Source organism: Lithobates pipiens, unplaced genomic scaffold (assembly GCF_037356315.1).
Source record: "Lithobates pipiens isolate NorthernLeopardFrog02 unplaced genomic scaffold, aLitPip1_a1.2 Scaffold_1, whole genome shotgun sequence".
NCBI classification, from domain to species: Eukaryota; Metazoa; Chordata; class Amphibia; order Anura; family Ranidae; genus Lithobates; species Lithobates pipiens.
In genome coordinates this window covers 159,519,191-159,536,118 of record NW_027507685.1, presented here as the reverse complement: position 1 = coordinate 159,536,118, position 16,928 = coordinate 159,519,191, and positions in this window count along the sequence as shown.

Sequence of the window (16,928 nt, the reverse complement as noted above, 5' to 3'; positions counted from 1 at the left end):
ATTACTCGACCTTTTGATTTAGGTTCCTCAACAGCTATTTATTCTGTAGGTTAAAGCTGTGTGAAGTAACCTTTGAAGCTTCTGATTGCTGGAAGTGTCTGCAATATATTTGTGAATTCTTTATACGATGATGTCTTGTATGGGTTTCTGCTTGTTTGAGAGCACTGTGTACAGCCAGCTTTTACAGCAAGGTACAAGCCGCTTTTTTGAAGCCTTTAACCACTTCAGCCCCGGAAGAATTGGCGGCTCAATGACCAGAGCATTTTTTGCGATACAGCACTGCATCGATTTAACTGACAATTACGCTGTACCCAAACAGGTCCTTTTTTCCCACAAATAGAACTTTCTTTGGTGGTATTTGATCATTTCTGTAGTTTTTATTTTTTGCACAATATTTTGTACTTTTTGCTATAATAACTATTTCCAATTTTTTATTTTTTTTAAAGCTAATTTTTTTCTCAATTTAGGCCAATATGTATTCTTCTACATATTTTTGGTAATAAAAATCACAATAAGCGTATATTGATTGGTTTGCGCACAAGTTATAGCATCTACAAAATAGGGGATACATTTATGGCATTTTTATTATTATTTTTTTTTTACTAGTAATGGCGGCAATCTGTGATTTTTATCATGACTGCGACATTATGGCGTACACTTTTGACACATTTTTGGGATGATTTACATTTATACATTGATCAGTGCTATAAAAATGCACTGATTACTGTATAAATGTCACTGGCAGGGAAGGGGTTAACACTAGGGGGCGATCAAGGGGTTAACTGTGTTCCCTGACTTTGTGTTCTAACTGTAGGGGGAGGGGACTGATTATAGGAGATGACAAATCGCGGTTCCTAGCTATTAGGAACTCACAATCTGCATCTCGTCTCAGAACAGAACAGGGATATATGTGTTTACACACACATTCCTGTTCTGCCTCTCATGCCTGCAATCGCTCGTGGCTGGCGGTCATTGCGACCACTGGTCACAAGCATCGGGACCCCCACAGTGCGGCAGTGCCGCATAGCTACGACAGCTCGTGCCAACCTGCCACAGTTTAATGACGGCGGCTGGTCGGCAAGTGGTTAAAAGGCATATTCAGCCTTTAAAATTTGTAAAAGCATGTGTAGTGCTACCCTTGCAGAACTGATCCCTTATGGTGTCCCACAGCCAGCTCCTCAGAAGATCATTCCAGGCACTCAGCTTTACTATAGCCGAGACCCCAAAGAACACTTAAATAGTCCACAGGCTGCCTCAGGGCAGTAGCCTTAGAGGCTTCGGAAACCCTCTCCGACAAGGAAAGAACAGTCTCTCCAGGGCTTTAGACTATTTATCACCTCCCCATCCACCTTCTGGACACTTCCTTCCAGGGATTGGCTAGGGCATGATAAATATCAAACTTGTCATTTGAATCTCTCAGTCCCATATTCTAGAAACTTCTTCCAGAAGCAGGGGGGAGCAGTCAAACTCTCAGCCTGTGAAACCCTGAACAGACCAAAGCAAACATTTTTGATTTTATTGAAAATTATTTATAACAGAAAAAAATTAAAAACCCAGCGGTGATCAAATACCACCAAAAGAAATCTCTATTTGTGTGAAAAAGTGGCTTAGAGTTTGGCTTTAAACAAGTAGCTAAAAGGCTTTCAACAAACTTCAGGTAGTACTAAAGCCAACAGCTTGTTTAAAGTGATTGTCACTTTTATTATTAAAGTCTTACTAAACCCACAACAGTAAGATCAGTCTGTATATGCAGTAAAAGCATTCTTGTTATACTCACTGTGGAACCTAAGGGGTTAATCATTTGCATTGTATATAAAATCAGTTTGATCCTGTCTTCTCCGATCCTCCTCTTATTCCACTGTCTCCACAAAACAACCTGCTATTTTACAGAGCCAGGGGATGGGCTGCACATGCTCAGTTTGGTGAGAATTGCTAGAGAGTTTTTTTTTTTCTTGAGATGTGCATGTGATCAGCACAGAGCCAATCAGCACTGTCCAGACAGAGGATCAGGAGAGAATGAAAACTCTTCCTACAAGCTTTACTAGTAAGGCTGCTATATACTGCTGATGAGAAAATTTATTGCTCAGTTTATATTTACTAAAATAATTGCATTTCCATGATCTGTGTACTGTGGGAGACCAGATATAGTGAGTGCAGGTTCTGGGTTTAGTAACACTTCAATGTTGGCCATACAAGTGAATTTTGGACTGTTCCTTATAAACCAGTTAAAACTTGATCAGTGGGTTGTTCTGTTGGGGTGCCTCCTACCTGACATTTCTTGGTTGAAAAACTGAAGGAGCCAGGTGGAAATGTGTTAGCTGAACAGCGCCTGCATCTCATCAATATTCTTCCAGCCATGCTAAGTAGTGTAGATGGAGGAATCTGTATGTATAGGGCCAGCTTAAGATCTGTGCTTAACCTCAGCAAACTGGAGCTGAGCTGAGGGTGCTCCAAAGGCTCCAACAAAGCTGTGCAAAACCTGGCTATATACATTGCTCTTACACAAAGCCCAACTGAACCCTCTTGATTTATTAGTGTATAACAGTCAAGAATGCTATTCATCCATTGTTCTTTTACTTGTTTAAGCTGAGTGCTGCAGCAAGGGTTAAAATACCTTGCGATTCACATGCAAAATTTTTGAAAATCTGGGAACCATGGATAAGTTATTCTTTCCCGACTCTGCCCCTGACTAGCTATGGTTGACTTTAAACCTGGCTTGCATAGGTCCCGCGTCCATGGTACTCGCCTTCTCCTGGGGCTGCTCTCCTCTTCTTTCTCTCTCTTTTCTCCCCTTTCCCTGTTTTCTCCTTTTCTTCCTTCATTCCTGATATGAAGGCTATCAATACAGATTGCTGTCCTCCAGGAAATAGAGTTTTAACTTGGTCCTCTATAGTCCTGGTAACAGGTTTTTGTTATGCTATTCATAACCCATTCATACGCTGTTTCTTTACATGCCTGTCTGATGTCTTCCCTGCCAGGGCAAACTATGGCTTGTTAGGATTCTTGAAACTTCAAAAAAAAAAATTGAAACAGAAAATGCCTTGTGATGGCAGCGTCTATAAGAGTCAGACTGGCTCTCACACATAAAGCTTCTCCGGCAATAAGAGAGTTGTTGAGTATAGCAGTGTTTGGGGGCAGTGTGTCAGACCAGTGGAGAGCCAGGTCACTGCTCTGTGTTTGAAAGATGAGATTCGACTCTCCTATGTGGGGCGGCACAGTGGTGTAATGGTTAGCACTCTCACCTAGCAGTAAGAAGGGTCGCTGGTTCAAATCCCAACCACGACACTACCTGCCTGGAGTTTGCATGTTCTCCCTGTGCCTGCGTGGGTTTCCTCCGGGTACTCCGGTTTCCTCCCACAATCCAAAGACATGCAGGTAGGTTAATTGGCTTCTGTCCAAAATTGGCCCTAGTATATGATTTGGGGACCTTGGATTGTGGGCGCCTTGAGGGTAGGGACCAATGTGAGTGTGCAATGTACAGGGATGGGGATCTATTGTAGACACTCACTCAGGTTGAACTGGATGGACTGGTGTCTTTATTCAACCTTACTAACTATGAAACTATGTGCTGACAGCACATACTATATCTATAATCACTTTTTTTCCCTTTATTAAGACAAATTCCATCCTTTCATTAACACAAACCACAATAAACCCCATCCCAGAGAAAACACACCGGATCCCTGATCATATCGTCTTCAGGAAGAAGAGAAAAAAAAACAATGATCCCGCACCCATTTATCTATTCATAACCAAAAAGCACACAGTATTTCAACTCTTGCTGCAGCAATTAGCAGTAAGTTAAAGGGCACAGTAATACATCAACAGGATTCAACTGGGCTGGACGTTTTAGTGAAGAAGGCATCAGCAAAGTTTATTTTTCATGACATCGTTTATAGTAAATAACGCCTTACTCCAGCAACAAAGGATATGAAAGGAGCTATGCTTATAGTGCTGTCTTATAAATCCCAATGAATCTGAACGCCATTTATGTATACCCACTACACTGATCATAAATTGTTACTGCACATTTTCATGTTTATTTTTTGTTTCATGTAAATGTATGAATACAGTGTGTGGTTTTTTTTTTTTTGTTTTTTTTTTTGCTACTATGAAATGTACTGCGATATTCTTGAACAAACTAGCAGCATTTAATGAAATTAGAAGTTGTTACAAGTATTCAGGAAAGACTGGAATTCATGTTTGTGCAATCTGTGTGTGTGGGGGGAATGAAACTTGATTAGATGGATGCACTATATGATGGTAATACTGCACTATTAATATAGGACATAAAGTGCTTATTGAGTTGCCAGTGTTTACTGATAAATGTATTATGTGCTGGAAATTAAAGTTCTGCTAAAGTATACCTCCTTAGAACTTTGATGAGCCATGACCTAGACGTTTTCCTGGCAGCAAAGCTTTAAAGTGGATCTGTCACATTTTCTGACCCAAACATCAGTATCTGTGAAGACGCATTTATTTAGTTATATATTCATGTTTCAATATCTAAACTGTACAATCCTATTGTTGAATTGTATGTAAATGTAGATTTCAGTATGTTTGGCATCATGGCTCACTATATGAAATGTTCTCAAGGAAAATAATTTTTTGTGAATCTACTGCATAGTTTCTTAGATATCTTGGATATCTTGCCAGTAACAGTGGATCCTGTTGCATATGACAACAATAAGGTGCATTCACAATTGTGAACGCTCTCTGTCTGCAATCAGCTGCAAACACCTGAGCATAGCTGCGACTAGGAAGCCCCAATACAAGCAAAGGGTGACTGCTGGCTCTTGTAGCTAATCGTGCCCACTCGCATGAAATTGTTCAAGACAGACAGGGTGCTTACACAAGTGTGAATGCACCATAAGGACGTACATAGACGCCCTCCCGGCAATTTATGCCCGCACTGTAGCCGTATTTCGACTATAGCACGGGCGTGAAGGGGTTAAAGTCCAAACAAACATCTCCTAGTAACTAGCCTTCTATTGGTCAGAACAAAAATGTTTAAAGCCTGACGAGTCCTGAAAAAAGCGTGCAAAGATGTACAGACAAAAAAAACCCCCCAAAATTACTTGTAAATGCTGATGCGCAAGGGGTGAATTCGGCCTTATGCCCCATACACACGATGAGATTATCAGATGAATGATCATCCCTTTTTTATTGCATGCTAATCTCAGATCGAATCTGATGAGTTTACTAAAGTCACGAAAATTCCCGCACGACAGAAAAAAAATTGGAAGTGATGTCATGTGTTGTAATGCATTTGTATTGCATTTTCGAACAATAGCTGTACTGATTAAACGAAAATCGTACAATCTGGCATTGTACGAAAAAAAAAATTCCGTGCATGTCCGATAGAATAATATCAGATGAACTGTCCTGATCGGCTCTCGAAAGCTCTGTACAAACAATCCGATTGTCATACGATCGCTTCGAAAGCGGTATTTTCAGTACGATTTTCTGATCGTGTGTACGGGGCATTAGTCACTGCTTCCAAATTAGCAGTAGTGTTGTCAGTCTCCTGTGTGATCCTTAAGTTCAGTCAGCTTTACATTTTTCGCCTCCCTCCCCCCCTTTTGTTTAAAAAGTTTCAAAGCATTTCTTACCCCATGCTGAAGCGCTATATCCTCTGTGCATTGTTGGCTGTAAGGAACATATTAGTAATTCAATCCATGTATGTGCAGGCTGGTTGTGTACAGAAGTCGATCTGTACAGCCTGATCAGCAGCTATAGCCGGCAGCCCTGATCAGTGTATTCTGACAGTACGGAAGTCTCCCTGCAGTCAGAATACTATATCTCATTGGAAAAATCTGCTGGTTGAATGCAAAAACATTACTTATCTATGGGCTGCTTTAGTGTTCTAATATTGAAATGTACCTTTAAACTTACACCATATTGTCTAGAGCATTTCCTGCAATAAAGTTAAAAATCCTATTTACAGCATACTAGTTGGGTTTGGAAAAGGACAGGTCCACTTACATTACTATAATTTTGCTGCTAGTGATATATAGATAATAGTAATGCTGAGAGGCAGAATTGTACATTTTCTTGGGGAAAAAAATGCATGTTACAATTATTGCTGTTTTAAGTATTATCATTTTTTTTTTATTAAATGAATATGTATCATTGCTGTCAATGGACTTGGGAGAATTGTGTATTGTTCTCTGGCGACAAACAGATTAAACATTAATTTTCTTTTTTTACAGTTGACGTGCATGCAGATATCAGTGAACAATGTGTTAGAGGTCTCACAGAAAAGTATTTTTCTATCATTTTTACCTTTTTATCTATTCTGTGTGTTAAAAAACAAAACAAAAAAAGTTGTTCTTTTGAAGCTTGGTGAACTAGTCTGCACTTTACACAACCATGAAAATAAACTTGTGGAAACTACAGGAAATAAATATCAACAGCCAGCCACCACCATGCTGTGTTGTAAAGTTTATTAAAGTGTGTGCGTGACCACTTGCATCTTCCTGCTGTATCACTGATTATTACATTTCTTTACAACTGTATTTCTTCTGTAGCAGTGGCATCACTAGGATTGTGAAACACCTGGGGCATCATCCTTGGGCACAGTCCTTGTACCCACAAAGTATGACTTGAGAAAGGAAAGGCTAGCTACTAACAGCTTTAAATATTTCCTTCCCATTTTCTTTAGTAATGTTGCATATCATTAATAAAAGCAGTGTAAAGACAATTTTTAAAGTATCTTTTTTCTGGTGGTCACAAGATTGCACAACTCAAGCTGAGAAGTTTAGTGAGAGCCAATAACATTGTGGTCCTAGAGCAGTGATATCACCCAACCAGTGCCAATGTTCTGGATGTTGTCAGGAGTCTCCTCTCACCAGCTTGCCCAGCTTGTTCTATGATGTGAGCACTAAAAAAAGGTTTAAAGTGGAGGGCCACCCTGAAAAAAAAAAATACATTAAAAATTAGAAAAAAATCTGAAAAACATATTTTTTTTACTTACCAGAAGTGCCTGTTGCTAGGCATATCATCCTAATCTGCCTCTTCCTCCTCCGTGGAGATCTTCTGTCTTCTCTCCTCCGTGTGGCGTCTTCTGGGTCGCACTGTGTTCTGGGAACTGTGTGTCCCAGAACACAGCGTGCCCCATTCACAAAGCACTGCGCAGTAGGAAACGGGCAGTGAAGCCGCAAGGCTTTTAATTTTTTTTTTTTTTAAACCGGCCCTCCTCTTTAAAGCATAATGCCAGCTTTTCCTCTCCAAAACAACAGATACAGTGTGCATGTAAATGAATCACAACCCCACTGTCATTCTATCTGTATCTTACCTTATTTAGCTTTAAAATGCACGTTTTTGTGTCTGTGATGTCCCTTTTGGCTGAATTTCAAAGTTCTCTGACTTCTTGTTTCCTTCCTTTACCAGTCCTTATACTACATGTCCCATCATGCTTTGAGCCTCTGTAGTTTCAAGGCAGGCTATGGGGGTCACTTGGAGCAGTTCTGTAGTTGATGTGGGTGGGTCCGAATGCAGATCACTCTTCAGTCTGCAAAGCAGGTGTAAATATGCAACATATCAAGCTTAGCTATTAGTAGATACCATTAACTTCTTTAATTACTGTGCAACAAGTTATAGTCTCAAAGACACACATAAACATCAAGACAAAGGATCCTTAAAAAAATTTAATTCTCCTAATGTTAATACTTTTCTGCACGCAAAATATAAATTTGATGTTAACACTTTTTTCATATCCTACCTTTAAAGCCACATTTAATGTCCCTTTAGGCTGGATTCACACCTATGCATTTTTGGCGCTTTTTGCATTTTGCAGATTTGCACTACAGTCCATTTAAAATGGTTTCCTATGGAACACGTTCTGTAGGGAAAATCTGCAAAATGCAAAAAGCACTAAAAATGCGTAGGTGTGAATCCAGCCTAAGGTGTGTTTTGTGGGCATGCTGTATTAACTGTATGTAGTGTCAGATAAATACAGTATATTGGCAGCAATGGTGGAACTATCAGGGTCACACTTGCGACTGGGCCCTGGCATTCCACCACTGTGGGAGGGACCCAGGAGGGCAGGACGTTGCTGATCTGTGTTATAAAAACCCAGCACTTTTCTCATGTCCTTGACAGGAGAAGAGTGCCATGGCTGTGCTGTAATCTAGTCTAGGCTACTGCTCGGGCGCAGAAGGTGGGTCCAGCAGTGGCAGGGTGAATGCCCCGATCCACAGCTAGGAAAATAGCGGCAGAGGAGGACGTGGCGTCCGATTCCAGGGCTTGGGTTAAATGTTTAGTGTGCGAACTCCTCCATGCACTGCAAAGACAGACACCTGCTGCAGGAAGTGACACAGAGAAGGAGCCAGTAATCCACAGATAAATTTAACATACCTGGTGAATATTGGGGCTGTGGCAGGGAGAGGACGAGCAGGATGGGAATAGGTGGGCTGTGTATGTGTGCACCGCTTCTCCTAACACCAACATGACTCGAACAGGCTGGTCCACATGGCAGGGATCAATGGCAGCCATCACTCCTTAAGGCTCTCTGTAGGGGGCACTCTGGAGGTACTGTTTTTTGAAATTTCATATTTTGGTAAGTATTAAAACACTGAGGAAAGGGTATTTTTTTTCTTGACAAAACTTGAGTTATGCTTTAAAGGACAACTGTACTTTTGAAGAAAGGGGGGACAAGGGACGGTCACACATTCTCTAACATTGACAGCCTGAATCCAACTGGACAAAACTAACTGCAGCACAAGTTTTTCTTTTTACATCCCAATATTGCTGTGCCATACATTAATGGTGGCAATAAAATGAAGATTACCTTTCATCACACCTTACCCTCTCCTATAAGGTGGATAAACACCAGACAAGAACACTTGTCTGATCGTAGCCCATTCCAGGTTAATACTCCCACTGTGAAGCATTCGGGAGGTAAAAAATGCTTTCTCTGCTTTTTTTTTTTTGCCTTAATCACTATGGAACAGGTTTCACACTTGCACCGTCATGTCCTCTCCTTCTCAGCTGTACATCTGAGAGTCCTCTCTCAATCAAGCTTGTAATTTAAAAAACTGTAATTAATGTGCAATGGCTAGTGTACAATTTTATACCCCGTGCTATAAACACAGATCTTACCAACTGCAGTAGTGTGCCACTTACAGTGCCTTGAAAAAGTATTCATACCCCTTTAAATTTTCCACATTTTGTGATGTTACAACAAAAAATATAAATGTATTTTATGTGATAGACCAACACAAAGTGGCACATAATTGTGAAGTGGAAGGAAAATTATGGTTTTTAACATTTTTTACAAATAAATATGTGAAAAGTGTGGCGTGCATTTGTATTCATCCCCCTGAGTCAATACTTTATAGAACCACCTATCGCTGCAATTACAGCTGCAAGTCTTTTTGGGTATGTCTCTACCAGCTTTGCACATCTAGAGAGTGACATTTTTGCCCATTTTTCATTGTAAAATTGCTCAAGCGGTCAGATTGGGGGGAGAGCTTCTGTGAATAGCAATTTTCAAGTCTTGCCATAGATTCTTAATTGGATTTAGGTCTGGACTTTGACTGAGCCATTCTAACACATGCTTTGAGCTACTCTAAACCATTTGATTGTAGTTCTGGCTGTATGTTTAGGGTCGTTGTCCTGCTGGAAGGTGAAACCCTGCCCCAGTCTCGTCTTTTGCAAACTCTAACATGTTTTCTTCTAAGATTGTCCTATATTTGGCTTTATCCACCTTCCCTTCAACTCTAACCATCTTCCCTGTCCCTGCTGAAGAAAAGCATCCCCACAACATGTTGCTACCACCACCATGCTTCATGATGGGGATGGAGCATTTTGAGCAATTGTCTTGCCACAGATTCTCAATCAGATTCAGGTCTGGACTTTGACTGAGCTATTCTAACACATTAATATGCTTTGATCTAAACCATTCCTATGTAGCTCTGGCTGTATGTTTAGGGTCGTTGTCCTGCTGGAAGGTGAATCTCCGCCCCAGTCTCAAGTCTTTTGCAATGTGGGCTGTACACCATTATGAGATATGCATAGAGATGTGGTGGCAAAATGACATCCTCTGGGTATGATTTTGTTTATGGAGCATAAACGGTGGAAGCAGTGGTAGAAACAAAGCACAGTTCGACCAAGGTGTATGGGGTCATTATATCTGGTGAGTTTTCTGAAGGTGTAGGTGGATTCACAAGATGGGAACTGGATGAAAAGGAGCTCAGAAGGCTGTGGAGCACAATTTATAGGTCACTTTGTGGTGTGCAAAACTGAACACAGATTTAACTTTGACACTTTATTTATAAAGCACAAAGAAACTTTATTTATTGGTACTGTGCACTTTGATGTCATATTTGTAAATGTGCAATGGTTTTCAGTGGGTCTGGGCCAAAGGATGAGTGGTAAGTAGGGATGAGCTTCGTGTTCGAGTCGAACGCATGTTCGACTCGAACATCGGTCGTTCGTGCGTTCGCCGAATTCCGAACGTTTGGGCCGTTCGCGGCAAAATTCGTGTGGCCCACAATGCACTGCGATGGCGCAATGCATTGCTGTCTCACGATTGGCCAAGCATGCACTGTGACCCCGCATGCTTGGCCAATCGCAGCGCCAGTAGCGAGGAGAGCAATGGTTGGCCACAGGCATCCTGCCTGTGGCCAATCATAGCTCAGACTGTGTAGTGCACGCCCCACACTATATAAAGCTGCCTTTCAGGCGGCCTCGTGTAGTGTTTGTTAGCATCTGAAGCAGTGGGTGTTCTGTGTACCTTCAACACAGTTACACACCAATCGTTTTTGGCTGATTTACTATTTTGCTCTTGTGTAGTGGTTACTGTCTGTGCCCTGACCGCAGTATACACCACTATATTCACCTCACCTATATAGCTAGTGATCTAGCTTTAATAATAGAGCTTGCAGTCAGTAGTGTTAGTGCGTGCTGTCTGCGTGCTCTGTACCCAGTACATACCACTATATACACCTACAAAGCTGTTCTCTATTTGAGCCCGATTGTCATTTGCTGGAGTTATTGGAAGTTGTGTGTGCCTCCAGCACAGCACAGTATACATCTGTATATACCCCTTTAACTCTGCTGTTTTCTTGTTATTGTCTGCGTGCCCTGACCGCAGTATACACCGTGATATTCACCTCACCTATATAGCTAGTGGTCCATCTTTAACAATAGAGCTTGCAGTCAGCAGTGTCACTCAGGAGATAGTGCGTGCTGTGTGCCTGCTCTGTACCCAGTACATACCGCTATTATCCACCTACATAGCTGTTCTCTATTTGGGCCCGATTGACATCTGCTGGAGTTATTGGAAGTTGTGTGTGCTTCCAGCACAGCACAGTATACATCTGTATATACCCCTTTAACTCTGCTGTTTTCTGGTTATTGTCTGCGTGCCCTGACCGCAGTATACACCGTGATATTCACCTCACCTATATAGCTAGTGGTCCATCTTTAACAATAGAGCTTGCAGTCAGCAGTGTCACTCAGGAGATAGTGCGTGCTGTGTGCCTGCTCTGTACCCAGTACATACCGCTATTATCCACCTACATAGCTGTTCTCTATTTGGGCCCGATTGACATCTGCTGGAGTTATTGGAAGTTGTGTGTGCTTCCAGCACAGCACAGTATACATCTGTATATACCCCTTTAACTCTGCTGTTCTATAAAAAAGGCATCTGCAGGAGTTAGTGGGTGTTGTGTGCCTCCAGCACAATATAAACTACCCAACTACTGTTTTACCCAACTCCCTTCAGGCCATTACCATGTCTGGAAGGCCAGCAAGGAGAGGCAGACAGGCGCGAGACGATAAAAGAGGGCAAGCAGGCTCTGTGTCTAGAGACAACAGTGCTGGTCGTGGACGCGGTGCATTGTCATCAGCACGTGGCCATGGGACATGCTTGTCCTTCTTTTCTGCAGCTGGACATGTTGAACCGCAACATGCCAACGACTTGGTAGAGTGGATGACCAAGCCCTCTTCATCCTCCTCATCCTCTCTCACCCAGTCTCAGGGTAGTAAAAAAAGCAGCTGCCAACACATCGTCGTCCCTCCTCTCAATGTCATCATCAGTGACTCCTTCCCTAGACCCACCACGTCCTCCTGAGGAGTCTCCTGAACTCTTTGAGCACAGTGTTGGGTACATGCTCCAGGAGGATGCCCAGTGTTTGGTGGGCTCTGATGATGACACTCAGCTAGAGGAAGGCAGTAGCGTGAGCACAGAGAGAGGGGATGCTCAAGAAGGACAGCAATCTGGCAGTCATGTTCCACAAGCTGCAGCATACTGCCAGGTTTGCTACAGCGATGAAGAGGGAGGGGATGATGAGGGCACTGACTCCACGTGGGTGCCTGGAAGGAGGGAGGAGGAGGAGGAGGAGGAGGAGGCACATGTCCAACGAGGCAGGATGCCCTCCGGGGGCCAGCTTAGGGGCAGCACACCGACTGAATCACACCGCAGAGCTCCGCCTGCGCAGAGCACTTCCTCTGCGCGTTATTCTAAAAGTTCTTTGGTGTGGGCCTTTTTTGAGACGAGTGCATCAGATCGCACCGCTGCTATTTGCAACATATGTCTCAAGCGTATCTCACGTGGCCAAAACATCAGCCGCTTGGGCACCACATGCTTGACCAGACATATGTTGACCTGCCATGCAGCTCGTTGGCAAGCATACCTCAAAGACCCACACCAAAGAACAAAGCGGACCTCTCCTTGCTCCTCATCAGCTGGCATCTCCAACCCCACTAGACCTTCAGTCCTCTCTGAAACCTGCTCTGAGAGGAATGAAGGTGTAGAATTAGGTGTGTCACAGCCAAGTGCTTCCGGGAACTTTGCTAGTGGTACATCCACGTCCGATTATAGCAGACAAATGTCCCTGCCCCAGCTGCTGGACCGGCGGAAGAAATTTACTCCCAGCCATCCACATGCCCAGCGGTTGAATGCTAGCTTGGCTAAATTGTTAGCACTTCAACTGCTGCCTTTTCAGTTGGTAGACTCGGCCCCCTTCCGTGAGTTTGTACAATGTGCGGTTCCTCAGTGGCAGGTCCCCAAACGCCACTTTTTCTCACGGAAGGCAATTCCTGCTCTCTACCGGCATGTGGAAGGCAATGTCCTTGCCTCGCTGGACAGGGCGGTCAGCGGTAAGGTGCATATTACCGCTGACTCATGGTCCAGCAGGCATGGACAGGGACGTTACCTGTCTTTCACGGCCCATTGGGTCACTCTTCTGGCTGCTGGGAAGGATGCAGGACAAGGTGCAGTAGTATTGGAGGTTGTTCCGCCACCACGCCTCCAAAATGCTACTATTGGTTGTGACACACCTCTCTCCTCCACCCCCTCCTCTTCTTCTTCCTCCATGGCCTCTTCCAGTGCTCTGTCCTCAGAACCAGCGGTGCTCCGTAGGCGTTGCAGGGGCTACGCAAGTACGCAGGCAAAACGATGCCATGCCGTGCTTGCGCTGGTTTGTTTGGGGGACAGGAGCCACACTGGGGCGGATGTTTTGTCAGCTCTGCAGGGGCAGGCCGAGAGGTGGTTGACGCCACGCCAGCTTAAGCCAGGAATGGTGGTTTGCGACAATGGCACCAACCTCCTCTCCGCCCTCCGACAGGGACAACTGACCCATGTGCCCTGTGTAGCTCACGTCCTTAACCTGGTGGTGCAGCGGTTCTTGGGCAGGTACCCCGGCTTACAGGATGTCCTGAAACAGGCCAGGAGAGTCTGTGTGCATTTCCGCCGATCATTTAATGCCTGTGCTCGGCTGGCTGAGCTCCAAAAGGAGTTGAACCTGCCCAAGAAACGCCTTATATGTGACATGCCCACCAGGTGGAACTCCACGTTGGCCATGCTGCAGCGGCTGCACACGCAGCAGAGGGCCATCAATGAGTACCTGTGCGACTACGGCACCAGGACAGGGTCAGGGGAGCTTGGTTTTTTCTCACCACGCCAGTGGGGCATGATCAGGGATGCATGCACTGTCCTGTCACCGTTTGAGGAGGCCACAAGGATGGTGAGCAGTGACAGTGCATGCATCAGTGACACTATACCTCTTGTCCACCTCTTGGAGCATACGCTGCGTGGAATAATGGACAGGGCACTTGAGGCAGAACAGAGGCAGGAAGAGGAGGACTTCCTTGCCTCTCAAGGCCCCCTTTATCCAGACAGTGTTCCTGCTGTGCCACCCATCACACAGGAAGAGGGTGAGGAGGAGGAAGAGGAGGAGGAGGATGATTGTGTCAGCATGGAGGTGGAGGCTGGCACTCAGCATCAGCAGCAGCAGTCTTATAGGGATGATTTACAGTCCCAAGAAACACGTGGACTTGTACGTGGCTGGGAGGAGGTAGCTGCGGATCATGTTGTCCTTAGTGACCCAGAGGACTCCGGACCGAATGCCTCAGCTAACCTACGCTGCATGGCCTCCCTGATCCTGCAAAGCCTGCGGAAGGATCCTCGTATTCTTCGGATCAAGGAGAGGGACCATTACTGGCTGGCCACTCTCCTTGATCCACGGTACAAGGGTAAGGTTGCCGACCTTATCTTGCCATCGCAGAGGGAGCAGAGGATGAGACATCTCCGGGAGGCCTTGCAGAAAGCTCTGTGCAACGCGTTCCCAGAGACTGGGAGGTCACAAACTCCTGGTCCTGGACAACGTGTTGCTGAGGCATCAGTCAGAAGGAGCGGTGGAGAAGGTGGCCGTCTGACTGATGCTTTCAGACAATTTTTTAGTCCGCAGCCCCAAGGTATGATTGGTTCCAGCACCCATCGCCAGCGTCTAATTTACATGGTGCAGGAATACCTAGGGGCAAGGTCAGACTTGGACACCTTTCCCACTGAAAATCCTCTGGCTTACTGGGTCTTGAGGATGGATCACTGGCCAGAGCTTGCACAGTATGCAATTGAGCTACTGGCCTGTCCTGCATCCAGCGTTCTTTCGGAACGCACCTTCAGTGCTGCTGGTGGCTTCGTTACCGATCACAGGGTGCGCCTGTCCACCGAATCAGTTGATCGACTGACCTTCATCAAGATGAATCAGTCTTGGATCACCCACAGCTACCAAGCACCTGAAGCTGATGTAACCGAATAATTTTTTTTGAAATACCACATCCCTTCAAGACTGCCTATGCTGATGCTGAGTGACTGTCCTGTTATGTTGATTGTCTATCCTCTTCCTCCTCCGCTGATATGTTGGAAGAACATTTTTGGTTCTGGGTGATGCCAGCAGCCCAATTTTTCTGCCCCTGTTTAACAGGGGCGTTTAATTACAATTTTTGATGCAATGCTTTGCAGCAGGGCTAATTCCTGCAATAAAACTAGAGTATATGGCAGAGGTTGCAGTGTGGTGGCACCAGCACCAGTGCCTAAGGCCCAATTTTTCTGCCCCTGTTTAACAGGGGCGTTTAAGTACAATTTTTGATGCAATGCTTTGCAGCAGGGCTAATTCCTGCAAAAAAACTAGAGTGTATGGCAGAGGTTGCAGTGTGATGGCACCAGTGCCTAAGGCCCAATTTTTCTGCCCCTGTTTAACAGGGGCGTTTAAGTACAATTTTTGATGCAATGCTTTGCAGCAGGGCTAATTCCTGCAATAAAACTAGAGTGTATGGCAGAGGTTGCAGTGTGATGGCACCAGTGCCTAAGGCCCAATTTTTCTGCCCCTGTTTAACAGGGGCGTTTAAGTACAATTTTTGATGCAATGCTTTGCAGCAGGGCTAATTCCTGCAATAAAACTAGAGTGTATGGCAGAGGTTGCAGTGTGATGGCACCAGTGCCTAAGGCCCAATTTTTCTGCCCCTGTTTAACAGGGGCGTTTAAGTAAAATTTTTGATGCAATGCTTTGCAGCAGGGCTAATTCCTGCAATAAAACTAGAGTGTATGGCAGAGGTTGCAGTGTGATGGCACCAGTGCCTAAGGCCCAATTTTTCTGCCCCTGTTTAACAGGGGCGTTTAAGTACAATTTTTGATGCAATGCTTTGCAGCAGGGCTAATTCCTGCAAAAAAACTAGAGTGTATGGCAGAGGTTGCAGTGTGATGACACCAGTGCCTAAGGCCCAATTTTTCTGCCCCTGTTTAACAGGGGCGTTTAAGTACAATTTTTGATGCAATGCTTTGCAGCAGGGCTAATTCCTGCAAAAAAACTAGAGTGTATGGCAGAGGTTGCAGTGTGATGGCACCAGTGCCTAAGGCCCAATTTTTCTGCCCCTGTTTAACAGGGACATGTAATTACAATTCTTGATATAATATTTCACAGGAGGGCCCCTTCCTGTGCCCACCCAGAGTAACTGTGAGGACTTATAGTGTTGTGGCACCAGCACCACAACCACCAAAGGTCAATTTTTCTACCACTGTTCAACAATGGCATGTAATTACAATTCTTGATATAATCGTTCACAGCAGGGCGCTCCAGCGCCCACCAAGAGTCACTTTGAGGGCTTACAATGTTGTTGCAAAACCAACACCTTGTTCCGCCATTTCTGCAGAGCATATAGGGCAGGCCCCTACTTTCAAACATCCAACTTACAAACATCTCCTACTTGCAAACGGAAGGAGACAACAGCAAGTGAGATGAAAAAAGATGGACGACAAAACAAATTATACAGGGGTGATAACCCTTCCCTATGTTTTCCAAAAAGCTTAAAAATATTTTTTTTGACTGGAGCTACACTTTAAAAATGTACCAGTTGAAAATTACAAACAGATTCAACTTAACACAACAAACCTACACAGTCCCAGTCTTGTTTGCACCGCCTGTATACTGCTGTTCTGAGTATATAGGGCCTGGGGGCCACACGCATTTCCTTTTTTTAATATGGGTACAGGGTTCCCCTTAATATGCGTACAAGACCCAAATAGGCTGGTAATGGGCAGGGAGGGCTACCCATGCCATTTTTCTGAATGATTTTCAACCATATTGCAGGAACCAGATATAACATTAAAACCGCAAGCAGTTTTAAATGGTGTTATTTCCGCT